The sequence below is a fragment of the Moschus berezovskii genome, chromosome 4, assembly GCF_049115385.1.
Source record: "Moschus berezovskii isolate FMDL1 chromosome 4, NW_MosBer_1.0, whole genome shotgun sequence".
NCBI lineage: Eukaryota > Metazoa > Chordata > Mammalia > Artiodactyla > Moschidae > Moschus > Moschus berezovskii.
Genome location: NC_142463.1, coordinates 70,137,805 through 70,151,346, shown reverse-complemented (window position 1 = coordinate 70,151,346; position 13,542 = coordinate 70,137,805). Strand labels below are relative to the sequence as shown.

The window sequence follows — 13,542 nt, the reverse complement described above, 5'->3', positions numbered from 1 at the left end:
GGCATAAACCCTAAAAAGTATAATACACTTTTTAATTTTTAAGCAAAATAAACAGACCACCATTTGCCTTCTTATTGAACCAAAGTTCTCATTCATAAAAGTGAATATTATACCATGTTGCAAGGAAAAACTGGAAATGTTAGTTTTTATTAATTGATAGTTTTCCTGCTTCTTCACATATTAACAGTCTTTGATCAGATGTACATTATGAATGTTATGTTGTTGAATTCTGGATTTTGTTGTCTTCTCTGATAAAGGGTTGAATTTTGTTCTAACAGGCTATTAATTTATTTGTATATCAACATGGTCTTTTCAAGAGATGACATTGGTCCTTGTTAGGATGGGTCTAAAGTAGCCTTTACTCAAGGTTAGACTCACCCTTCTCTGAAGATGTGACCTTCCTGGGTCTCTACCGATTGACTGCCTGAAGTGTTTTGTGGGATTGCTCCGACTGGCTGGTCAGAACTTTAACGTCTCAGAGTCCCATTTGAGTTTCAGTAGTTTAGTTCACAGCACCCCAGGGGTTGTTCTTGCTCTAATAGTTGTTCTTTGCCCAGCCTTGTGGAATCTTGCCGCACACAAAAAAATAGCTTAATAATCAGCCAGAGATTCATGAAGACCCCTAAGCACATGTCTAGAGTTCTTTGCCTGCAGGGCTCCTTTCTCTCCAGTGCTTTGCCCCATGAATGCTATTCACTTCAGTAGCCCTGAACTCTGATCACTGTCTTGTCAGCTCAACAAAAGGACTGTGCTCTGAGTGCCCCCTCCCTGTACCTCACGGGGTAAAGGAACTTAGGCAGAAAGGTAGGACAACTGAGGGATTTGTCTCATTTGTTTTCCTTCTCTTGAGGATTACAGTCCTGTCTCATATCTGAGAACAATTATTTTATACATTTTTTGCCAGTTTAAGAGTTGTTTACAGTGGGAGACTAATATGGTATGACAATGGCTAGAAATGGAAGTTGCCTCCTTTAGTGCATTAAAGGTATGTAAAATCTATCTGTCATCAAACAAAATGACCCCAATGTGCTATATCTTTTAAAATATTTTTTTGGGAAAAATATGATGGCTTATAAAGTTCAAAGAAATTCAAAAGAGACAAACTGATGTAATAACTAGGTATATACCTGGTGTAAGTCACGAAGTCACAGAGTATCAGGATTAAATAAAATAATAACCAACGATGCAGGCCCAGTGACTGGAACATAAATGAGTATTTGATAACTGTGTTCTTCTCTATCTTATGGGAGATGCTTAAAGTCAAGTCCTATTTTTAAATCATTTGGTGAACTAGTTATTTAAAGAATTCCTGTGGCGAATCTTTTTCCAAAGCAAAAGATCCTTTTGTGAAATGTGTAAACTCCTCCTAATCTTTCTGTAAATATAGATTTTTATATATTTGGTTGGCTCAATGTGTTCTGTGAGGAATTTGTTTGCTAAGGCTCAGTGCGGGTGTGGATATGGATGCATGTTTGGGAAATGGATAAGAAAGAAGGGATTTTGTTGTACCATGTCACAAACCTTGTTGGTTTGGGTAGAAGCCATGAGGTTTTAGAACTGTGTCTTGAATGAGATGATTAGACAATAACAAATGCAGGATGGGAAATCCCTAGACTGCACAAAAGTGGAGCTGATATACCAGTTTCTGTTGCTTGGATTCTCACAGATCATTTTTCCAAGAACCTGGAAAGAATTTTGTCAGGTCAAGTCTTGTCCATGGCAGTTCAGTCACCTATTCATTTATTCGTGTAGCTAGTACGTATTGTATGTTGGGTACTATTCCATGTGCTGGCGACACATCACTGGACAGCATACCTGCTTTCAGAGAACTTATGTTCTAAGGGGAAGCTATCAAATAAACAAATGATGTACCGAGAGAGAGCAAGGTAAGAGTGTTAGGGAATAGGCTAGGCTAGTAAGAAATGCCTTTTTGATGTTGGGAGGGGGCACCCAGAAAGATACACTTGAGCAGAGACCAAGAGAAAGAAGGAGAGGAGCCTATGAAACATCTATGAGGAAACAAGGAAATGCAAAGGCCTGAGGTGGGAGCAGCATCACACAGGGGTGGAGGATGAGCAAGGAGGCCATAATGTTGAGAGTGAAGTAGAAAAACGGTGAGATGTAAGGAGAGGAAGGTAAGAGATGAGGACTGAGGTTGGAGAGCAGCAGATTGGGTATCTTATAGGGCAGGGCGAGGGCTTTGGATTTTATTCTGGATGAGACAGGAAGCACTGGAGAGTGAACTGCAGAAGGAGAGGATCTCACGTTTTGTTTTTTTTAATTAATTTATTTTAATTGGAGGCTAATTACTTTACAATATTAAAGGATCACTCTGGCTGTAGAGAAGAAACAGGTGAGAAGACCAGTGATGTCGCTCTTGCAGTAGTACTGATGAGAGCTGGCAGTGGTTTAGACCAGGATGAGAGCAGCAAAGCTGGCAAGAAAGGGTCAGACTCTGCATACACTTCAAAGGAGACTCTGACCATGTGTGTTCATGGATTGGATGTGGGTAAGAGAGAAAATGCAAAGTCAAAGCTGACATCTGAGCAATTGGAAGAATGGCAGGGCCATTTCTTGACAGGAATGGATGGAATGGGGGTAGTGAGAGCTGGAAGAGAAGGTCAAGAATTCTATTTTGAATATCAGGTTCATTTCTACATATCCAAGCAGAGTTGCTGAGAAGGCAAATATATATCCAGGGTTGGAGTTCTGGGAAACATTTTGAGCTGGAGATGCAAATTTAGAACCATCAGCATAAAGATGGTATGGAAAGCCATAGAATGGGACAAGGCTCTCTAATAAGTGAGTTATTCCAGTATTTAGGGTCAGGATAAAGAAGATGTTACAGGGAGTGCAGCCATGAAATTAAAAGACATTTGCTCCTTAGAAGGAAAACTATGACAAACCTACACAGCCTATTAAAAGACAGAAATACGTCACTTTACCGACAAAGGTCCGTATAGTCAAAGCTATGGTTTTCCTAGTAGTCATGTATGCATGTAAGAGTTGGACCATAAAGAAGGCTGAGCATTGAAGAATTGATGCTTTTGAATTGTGCTGGATAAGCCTCTTGAGAGTCCCTTGGGCTGCAAGGAGATTAAACCAGTCAATCCTAAAGGAAATCAACCCTGAGTATTCATTGGAAGGACTGTTGCTGAAGCAAAGCTCTAATACTTTGACCATATGATGTGAAAAGCCAACTCACTGGAAAAGACCCTGATGCTGGAAAAGACTGAAGGCAAAAGGAGAAGAGGGCAGCAGAGAATGAGAGGATTAGATAGCATCACTGACTCAGTGGACATGAATTTGAACAAACTCCAGGAGATACCGGAGGACAGAGGAGCTTGGCATGCTGCAGTCCATGGGGTCACAAAGAGTTGGGGACAACTTAGCGAATGAACAGCAACAACAAAAGGGGATGCAGCAAGTAGACAAGATGGAGCAGTTACTCTAGAGAGATTAACACTCATGTTACTGATTGTCTCTGATCCCCAGGCTCTTCTTCTGTAGAGAAGAGATAACTAACTCTCAGCTGTGATGGTTAAATGAGTTAAAGTTCGATCCGGCTATGTGCAGCCCACTGGGAGAGAAATTTTCTCTTTTCCCAATGGCTACTTCCCCCATGTTCTCAGCCCTGAACATCATGGATCCAGATGGAATCATTTCTCAAGCTGCTCTGAGATGGTGAGTATCAGTCTGTGGCCGTGAGAGCTGGTTGTCTTGCTAGCTCATAGGGACACCCAAAGCCTGATTTCACAGAGCTGACAACAGAATTGTCCTGAGGATATGAGAGGCTGGTATCTGTGTGGAATGGCTGAAGAAGTGGGAGGTAGGAGAGAAACAGGATAAGGAGGACCACTAGGGAGAATGTAGGGGTACAAAAATGTGTCTCCACCCAGTCACCCATCTCCCAGCCACTTTGCCTGTGCCCTTAACTGACTTCCTCTGAGGGAATTTCCCTCAGGACCTGCCAAGGTTGTGCCCCATTCCTGGGAGCAGTCTGCAATCAAAGATTGGAAGAGGTATAGTATAAGGTCCTGGGCCCTGGCCTCCAGACAGTACAGCTCTGAAGGGCCATCTGGGTGTGCTTCTCTATAGGAACAGCTGAAAGATTTGTTACAGCTACAGCAGTCCCCTACATGTGAACCTTCAAGTTGTAAGCTTTCAAAGATGCAAACGTGTGTCTGCGTGTCCGCTCACATAAGTTAGTTCATGAGTCTGGTTACATTGTCACAGGCATGCATCCTCTACTTTTGTGCGCTTTTGTGTACTTTACTGTATACAGTAGCACAGTACCTTTATTTCAAGCCCAGAATGTCCAGAAACAAGAGGAAAAGCGATATAGCTGGTACTGCTAAGAAGCACCAAGTGAGAACCATGGAAACAAAAGTGAAACTAATTGAGAGAGTGGAGCAAAAAGAGGAAGAAGTAACTAAAGAACTGAAGAGGTTCACGATGCAGGAAATGGAAAGGGGCTTTTCTTTATTTAGCTTTTGAGGCGCAAGACCTGAATGTAGAATAGCACCTGAAAATTGCAGCAGCCGTTCAGGGAGTTACTGTCACCTATGACGAGAAAAAAAGAGCTACTGCCCGGATATCACTGGATCTTTTTTTTTTTTCCCCTAGAGGGTGACTAGAAGTGAATCCAGCAAGGAAACAGAACCTGTGCCATCAGTGTAAAGGCAGAAGTAAAATCGCAGTTTGCCCTCGTCTCCCATTGCCGACGACCGTTCAGCTCTGCCGTCTTCCACATCCTCGCTGTCCTCCAGGCAGTAACTCTTCTTGCTGCTCACTCGATGCCAGTCCCTGTATGCCAGGTATTGTACTGCACCGTAAAATTAAAAATGATTTCTGTATTTCTTGTGGTTTGTTTATGTATTATTTGTGTGAAAAGTATTATAAGCCTATTACCGTTCCGTCGCTCAGTCGTGTCCAACTCTTTGCGACCCCGTGGAGTGTAGCCTACCAGGCTTCTCCGTCCACGGGATTCTCCGGGCAAGAATACTGGAGTGGGTTACCATTTCCTCCTCCAAGGGATTTTCCCGACCCAGGGATCGCACCCGCGTCTCCCTCATTATGGGCAGACGCTTTAACCTCTGAGCCACCAGGGAAGCCCTATTACAGTGTAATACTCCCTGGTGCCTCAGTGGGAAAGAATCCATCTGCCAATGCAGGAGGTGCGTGTTCAATCCCTGGGTGGGGAAGATCCCCTGGAAAAGGAAATGGCAATCCACTCTAGTAATCTTGCCTGAGAAATCCCATGGACAGAGGAGCCTGGTACAGTCCGTGGGGTTGCAAAAAGAGTCAGTCACAACTTAGCTTCTAAACAACAACTACCTATTTACAGCACAGTACTATATAGCCAGTTGTGTTAGTTGAGTGAAAGAAAGTGAAGTTACTCCGTTCCGTCATGTCCGAATTTTTGCGACCCCGCGGACTGTAGCCTACCAGGCTTCTCCGTCCATGGGATTCTCCAGGCAAGAATACTGGAGTGTGTTACCATTTCCTTCTCCAGGGGATCTTCCCGACCCCGGGATCGAACCCGGGTCTCCCGCATTGGAGGCAGACGCTTTAACCTCTGAGCCACCAGGGAAATTGTGTTACTTGAGTGAAAGAAAGTGAAGTTACTCAGTTGTGTCCAACTCTTTGGGACCCCATGGACTGTAGCCTACCAGGCTCCTCCATCCATGGAATTTTCCAGGCAAGAATACTGGAGTGGGTTGCCATTGCTGCCTTCTCCAGGAGATCTTCCTAACCCAGGGATCAAACCTGGGTCTCCAGGATTGTAGGCAGACACTTTACCATCTGAGCCACCATGGAAGCCCTGGTGAGTTGAGAACCTAGGTTAACTTTGTTGGACTTATGAACACACTCTCAGAATGGAACTCACTCCTATGTAGGGGGCTTACTGTACCTGGCAGTTCAGTTCCCTCTGTCAGCCCTGCCTCCCTCACTCCTCTCAGCTGTTTGGCCTGAGAGTGCTCCTTAATTAACTTCCTGCCTGCAAATCTCAGTGTCTTGTCATCTGTTTCTCAGCATACCTGAGCTATGAGAGTTGGAATAGAAAGTAGTCTTAGGAAGCAGGCTCTAAAATGGGATTTTGAACTGACTCATTCATTGGCAGGTTGGCTATGAAGCTCCAGCAATGGTGGTAGATGTAGTACTCATAGCCTCTGGCAATATGTAGCCCCCATCACTAGTGGTAGATGAAATACTCATAGCCTCTGGCAATACGTAGCAGTCAATTTTTAAAAATCAGGGTCAAGCTGTAATAAATCCCACCTGGGGAAGTGCTGGGCCTGCTAAGAAAAGAAAGGAGCTTCAGGACCTGGCCAGTCTGTGCTGATAGAAACTGAGAGAGTGTGGATGGGGCTGAATTCTGAACCTCCTAGATCAGGGGGTGGTAGAGCAGGGGGCTGGGCAGAACAGAATGTTGGATAAAAGAAAGTATATTACTTATCTATTGCTGCATGATAATACTCCCATGGGCTTAGTGGCTTAAAACAATATACATTTCTTTTTCTTACAGTTTCTACAGCTTAGGAGTTCTATAAAGCTTAGCTAGGTCCTCTGCAAGGCTGCAGTCAAGGTGTCAGCCAGGAGTGGGATTTTATCCAAAAACTTGACTGGGAAAGGATCCACACAGTTGTTAGCAGGATTCAGGTCCTTTCTGACTGTCTAACTGAGGACTTCAGTTTCTCCTGGATGTCTGCCTCATTTCTTTGCTGTGGCCCCTTCCTGGAGACAGCTCATGACATGGCAGCTTGCTTCTTCAAAGTCAGCAAGGGAGAGGGACTCCTAGCAAGACAGATGTCACAATATTGTGTAAAGTAATCACACATATCTCAGCACGCAGATCACACCCAGGGGAGGGATTACACAAGTGTGTGAGCACCAGAAATCAGGATTGTGGAGGTCACTGCAAGTCTTTTGCCACAGAGAGTTTATTGATAGCCTTCTCCCATGATACAGGACGGAGCACCCTGGCAAGGACCCTGGGAAGCTGTGCTAACATGCTGCTCAGAGAAAGCAACGTTCCACATTAAGTGAAGGTTAAATGTCACACTGCTGTGGCAGATGGTGGAGGAAGACTGGACAGCATGCAGGAGGGTCTGCTTCATAAGAGATGGGAAAATCCAACAGCTCTGTTCTTCACGCGGGCCTAGAGGACTCTGTGTTTACCAAAGTGATAAGTAATGCACGAAGGAGAAAGATGCTGGGTGTGTGCTCCAGAGGCTGTGACCTGACAAGGGAGAGAGGGGCAGAGTGGTGAGGAGTAGCTGGATTCTGGACAAGATTTGTTGACAGGCTGAATGTGGGGTGTGAAAAAAGGAGAGGAGTAAGGGCTGACTCTAAGGTTTAGGGGCCGAGCAACAGAAGAATAAGGGTACATTTACTGAGCTGAAGAAAACTGTAAGAAAAACAGCTTTGTGGGTGTTAATAAACCAAATTTAGCTGAGTAAATTTTAAGGATCATGTTGGCTTATTCAATGATTCATGAGTCAAAAAGCATCCGATCCAGCTGATATTAATAGAATAACTCTGAGAAGCTGTATAAAAGGAGAGACTTTTGCAAGCAGAAGGGAGCAGGAACAAGTTTTTCTAGGCAAGAGAGCAGATTGGTTATCACGGGGTTACTTTCCTTTAGGGGATGGCAGGGGTCTAGCAGGCAGATTACCTAACTAGTGTTGATCAGGGGATTCTTGATTGACTGGTTTTAAAATTTCACTTCTCGGAGAGCTGAAATTGCAATTAAGTCTCAATTTGGTGATGTGTGACTTAGCATAAGTAACCCCAGTTTGGGTCTGTTGTCTTGTTTTTAACATGGGGAAATCAAGAGTTCTGTTAAGAGTGAGATGTCGGTTAGACATTCATATAGAGACGTGAATAGGCAGTTGGATATATGAGTCTGGAGTTCAGGAGAGGTCAAAGCAAGAGATAGAAACTTGGGAGTTACCAGCTTATGGATGTACAGACCATCCATATGGGATTGGATGACATCACCTAGAGAGGAAGTGTAGATAAAGAAGGGGTTAGAGAAATTGAGCAGCAGAGCATTCCAACATTTGGAGACTGAGGAGATGAGAAAACCAGGGTCTATCATAGGACTAACGTGGGGAAGGAGAGAGAGAGAAAGCTGCAAGAAATGAGGGGGAGGGGCTAGGCTGCAAGAAGGAATGCTGGTTGGTAGCATCATCTAAAGTCAAGAGCTTCACAGTGGAGGGTTTTAAACACGGCTGAGTGCTGAAGCTCTGTGGAACAGGCTGTGGCAGGACCAACAACCCAGGAGAGGCAGAGTGCTCAGGGTGCAGCCAGGGTTCAGAAGTAGCGAGTCATGACGGGAGAGACCAGAGAAGAGGCTGGGCATGTAGGGATTCTATTGATGATGGATAGAGAGATTCCTCCTCTCTCCCTTTGCTCCCTCCCCAGGCCACCATAGAGCTTTCAGTTAATTTCCAGATTATTGCTCTCCTACCCCTGCCCCCATCTTCCCAAGAGAATGACTCAGGCTTTGATAGAGACTGTTGTGCTCAGAAGTTCTGAAGACCAGGGGACTGAAGGAAGGAAAAGATTTTGAGAGAGATTAGATCCTAACAATAGCTGGGCTGGGGAAGAACATGGGAATGTGGTAGGGGTGGGCTTGGGAGAGAAAGGAAGTGAGGAAGGTGGTAAAGAAATGTCTAGATTGATCTAGATTCTTGTGGAACTGGATAGAATTGGGGTAGAGAAAAGGGAGTATGAAAAGTCCTGCAGGGTTTATGAATTGGACTCCCTCAAAGGTCAAGACATGAGGAACAAACGAAAGTCCTTTTTAATAATTTCTTCTTTACTTTCTTGAATGCAGCAGTGCTTTGGGGTGGAGCTTGTGGGTACTGACTGCTGCTGCTGCTAAGTCACTTCAGTCGTGTCCGACTCTGTGTGACCCCATAGACGGAAGCCCACCAAGCTCCCCAGTCCCTGGGATTCTCAAGGCAAGAACACTGGAGTGGGTTGCCATTTCCTTCTCCAATGTGTGAAAGTGAAAAGTGAAAGTGAAGTCGCTCAGTCATGTCCGACCCTTAGCGACCCCACGGACTGCAGCCTACCAGGCTCCTCCATCCATGGGATTTTCTAGGCAAGAGTACTGGAGTGGCTTGCCATTGCCTTCTCCAGGGTACTGACTAGGATAGGATTTAAAATGGATAAAGATAATTGGACCCCACCACGAGCCAAGGTTCTGGTCCCTGAAAGATAAAAATCAGGCAAGGTAATTCCTATAGAATATTATCATGAAAGACTTAACTAAGCTTATTCATTCATTCATCAATCCATGTATCAATCAACAAACCAATCAAACAATCCCTATAATGTCAGCTCCAGGGATCTGAGATTTTTATCTCATTTTCTGTTATATCTCCAACACCTGGAGGAGTGCTTATTCATCCTATAAATGTGCGCTGCCACCTGGCTATGCTATCCTCTGTGTCAAGTACTGCTTTATGCTGGTGTACAAAGTAGGCATCTTCCTGTGCTGCCCTTATGTTCTAACTCCCTATTGGTATCACAAATGAACAAATACATTTATAATTATAAGAGGTGGTTTTGTTAAATGCTATAAAGGAAATGCACATGTCGATGGGCTAAAGAGTAATGCATGTCTTGAATTAGACTGGTTAAAATAGGCCTCTGCGCTCAAGCCTGAAGGAGATGTGGCCGTCCATGGTGGTAGGAGAAGGAATGGTTATTTTCTAAACAAAGACAACAGCAAGTGTGAGGTACGTAAGGACTGAGAGGATGGGCATATCATCTTATTGCACTGTCTGTCAGTGTTATTTTTCCAACAGCTTGTGTTCACTTTGTGTCTATGTCACGTAAGGACTGAGAGGATGGGCATATCATCTTATTGCACTGTCTGTCAGTGTTATTTTTCCAACAGCTTGTGTTCACTTTGTGTCTATGTCACGTAAGGACTGAGAGGATGGGCATATCATCTTATTGCACTGTCTGTCAGTGTTATTTTTCCAACAGCTTGTGTTCACTTTGTGTCTATGTCACGTTTTGGTAACTCTTGAAATATTTCATGTGTTTCATTTTTATAATATTTGCTTTGGAGATCTGTGCTGTTACTATTGTAATTGTTTTTAAGTGCAACAAATCATGTCCTTTTAAGATGGAGAACTTAATTGATAAATGTGGTGTGTGTTCTAGGGCTTCCCAGGTGGTTCTAGTGGTAAAGAACTCACCTGCTAATGCAGGAGACATAAGAGGTGTGGGCTCAGGGTTCAGTTCCTGGGTGGGGAAGATCCCCTGGAGGAGAACATGGCAACCCACTCCAGGATTCTTGCCTGGAGAATCCCATGGATAGAGGAACCTGGTGGGCTATAGTCTATAGTGTCATAAAGAGTTAGACATGACTGAACGTTTATGTTGCAAGTACTCCACCATCTGGCCCTTTCCCCCGTTTTTCTCCCCTCTTGTGCCTCCCTATTCCTTGAGATACAACAATGTTGAAATTAGGCTAATTAATGCCCCTACAATGGCCTCTCAGTGTTTAAGTGAAAGTAAAAGTTGCACGTCACTCACTTTAAATCAAAAGCTAGAAATGATTAAACTTAGTGAGGAAGGCACGTCAAAAGCTAAGACAGGCTAAAAGTTAGACCTCCTGTGCCAAACAGTCAGTCAATTTGTGAATGTGAAGAAAAGGTTCTTGGAGGAAATTAAGAGTACTACTCCAGTGAACACTCAAATGATAATTAAGTGAAACAGTGTTTTTGCTGATAATGGGGAAAAGTTTTAGTGGTCTGGCGAGAAGATTAACCAGTCACATTTCCTTAAGCCAAAACCTAATCTAGAGCCGGGGCCTCACTCTCTTTAATCCCATGAAGACAGAGAGGTGAGAAATCTGCCGAAGAAAAGCGTGAAGCTAACAGAAGTTGGTTCATGTGCTTTAAGAAGCCATTTCTGTAACATGAAATCGCAAGGTGAAGCAGCAAGTGTTGATATACAGCTGCAGCAGGTTATCGATATTTAGCTAAAATAGCTAATGAACATGGCTATGTTAAACAACATATTTTCCTTTTTTTATTTTTGGCTAAACTGTGTGGCTTGTGGGATCTTAGTTCCTTGGCCAGGGATTGAACCCTGGGCCCTTGGGGGTGAGAGGGCAGAGTCCTAACCATTGGACTGCCAGAGAATTCTTAGATTTTCAGTGTAAATGAAACAGCCTTTATCAGAGGAAAATGCCATCCAGGACATTGATAACTAGAGAGAAGAAGTCAATGCCTGGCTTCAAAGGTCAGCCCAACTCTTTTGCTAGGGGTAAAGTAGCTGGTGAATTGAAGTTGAAGCTAATGCTCATTTACCATGGGGCCTTTGAATTAGGCTAAATCTATTCTGCCTGTGCTCTCTCTAAATGAAATAACAAAGCCTGAATGAAAGCACATCTGTTTACAACATGGTTTATTGAATATTCAAATCCCACTGTTGATTTGAAATAAAAGATTTCTTTCAAAATATTACTGCTCTTTGACAACACACCTGGTCACCCAAGAGCTCTGATGGAGATGTACAATGAGATTAAGGTTGTTATCCTGCCTGCCAACACAATGTCCATTCTGCAGCCCATGAATCATGGAGTAATTTTGACGTTCAAGTCTTATTTAAGAAATATGTTTCATAAAGCTATTGCTGCCATAGGGAGTGATTCCTGTGATGGGGTTGGGCCAAGGAAATTGAAAGCCTTCTGGAAAGGATTCACCATTCTAGATGCTATTAAGAACATTAATGATTCACAGAAAGAGGTCAAAATATCAACATTCATAAGGATTTGAAAGAAGTTGATTTCAACCCTCATGGATGACTTGGAGGGCTTCAAGACTTCAGTGGAGGAAGTGACTGCAGATGTGATGGAAAGAACAAGAGAATTAGAATTAGAACTGGAGCCTGAAGATGGAACTGAATTGCTGCAATCTCATGGTAAAACTTGAACAGATGAGGAGTTGCTTCTTATGGAGAAGCAAAGAAAGTGGTTTTTTGAAATGGAATCTACTCCTGGTGAAGATGCTATAAAGACTGTTGAAATAAGAACAAAAGATTTAGAATATTACATACTCTGAGTTGAGAAAGCAGTGGCAGGGTTTGAGAGGACTGACTCCAATTTTGAAAAAGTTTTACCGTGGGGAAAATCCCACCAAACAGGATTGCGTGCTACAGAGAAATCATTCGTGAAAGGAAGAGTCAATCTATGTGGCAAACTTTGTTGTCTTATTTTAAGAAATTGCCACAGCCACCCCAACCTTCAGTAACCACCACTCCGATCAGTTAGCAGCCACCAACATCAAGGCAAGACCTCCACCAGCAAAAATATTACAACTCACTGAAGGCTCAGATGATGGTTAGCAGTTTCAGCAATAAAGTATTTTTAAATTAAAATGTATACATTACTTTTTTAGACATAATGCTGTTGTACACTGAATGTAAATATAACTTTATATGCACTGGGAAACTGAAAAATTCCTATGACTCACTTTATTGTGATATTCACTTTATTGCAGTGGTCTGGAATTGAACCCACACTGTCTCCAAGGTATGCCTGTATATTTATACTTTTTAGTGAGAAGGTTGTGAACAGTCACTGGACTGAGGTTTCAGTTCTGCATCTTCCAGTTGTCTCTCTCTGGCTTTCCAATAGTTAACATTTATGAATGACAGTATTTCTTTCAATCCTTTCCAATCTGAAGGACACAACATGGTCCTTCACTGTTTTAATTGTATTTCTTTGGCAATATTGGGGCGGGTGGTAAACATCTTTTCAGGTGTTTATTGGGTGTTTGTTTTCCTTTCATGAACTGCCAGTTCATCTCCCCTGCCAATATATTTGGGATTTGTCATATTGTTATTGATCCATTAAAAGTATTTCAAATTCATTCCACTTCAAAAGTAAATATTTTTACATTACTTCTGCCAAGAGAGAAAGAGTCACCAAATGTCATATGTCAGTATTAGGATGTGAGCCCTCTGGAAAGGGTGAGGATCACTGTTGGAGACTCCATGCCTGCAAGTTGACTTTTTGTTCCCTTGGTCCTTAAACTCCAGTGGGAGGGTGGGGAGGTGACCAACAAACCCCAGTTCAGTAAGAAATGTGCAATTCCAATCCAGCAGCCGCCAGTCTAGGTTGGCCCCAGATTCCCTGCTTCCCACCCTTCCTCCCCACCCCCCCACCCCCACTTCCCAACTGCCCCCCACTTCACACTGGGTGGTCTCCCCCTGCCAAGTTTGAAGGGATTATCCGGGATCAATATTTGAAATAGTTGTATTTTTTTTCTAACTGGAGTTAAGTTTATAAGCTTTTTTTATTTAACCACCAAACACCAGAAATAAAAACCTGGAAGGGAGCCAGTTTGACTCAGAGCCAGTATACTTCCTCATAGCCAAGGAACTCACCCTTCTCCTTGTTTTTCCCCAGAAGTTACTGACATTTCCTTTCAAAAGCTGATTCTTCTACTTCTCAAATTCTTCATCGTTCAGACCCCAACCGATTCCTAGAGATCCAGCTTTCCTAGT

At 43.3% G+C, this 13,542-nt stretch overlaps 1 long non-coding RNA gene across 3 annotated transcripts in view; it reads left to right on the top strand.

The window, feature by feature from the left end:
* Positions 1–4,424: 4,424 nt before the first annotated feature.
* Positions 4,425–13,542, top strand: part of LOC129540890 (uncharacterized) — a 52,063-nt gene continuing 42,945 nt past the window's right edge. For all 3 annotated transcript variants that reach the window (XR_016037218.1, XR_008682722.2, XR_016037217.1), the window contains exon 1: positions 4,425–4,817. This is a non-coding gene — a long non-coding RNA (uncharacterized LOC129540890). The remainder of the gene's footprint in view (positions 4,818–13,542) is intronic.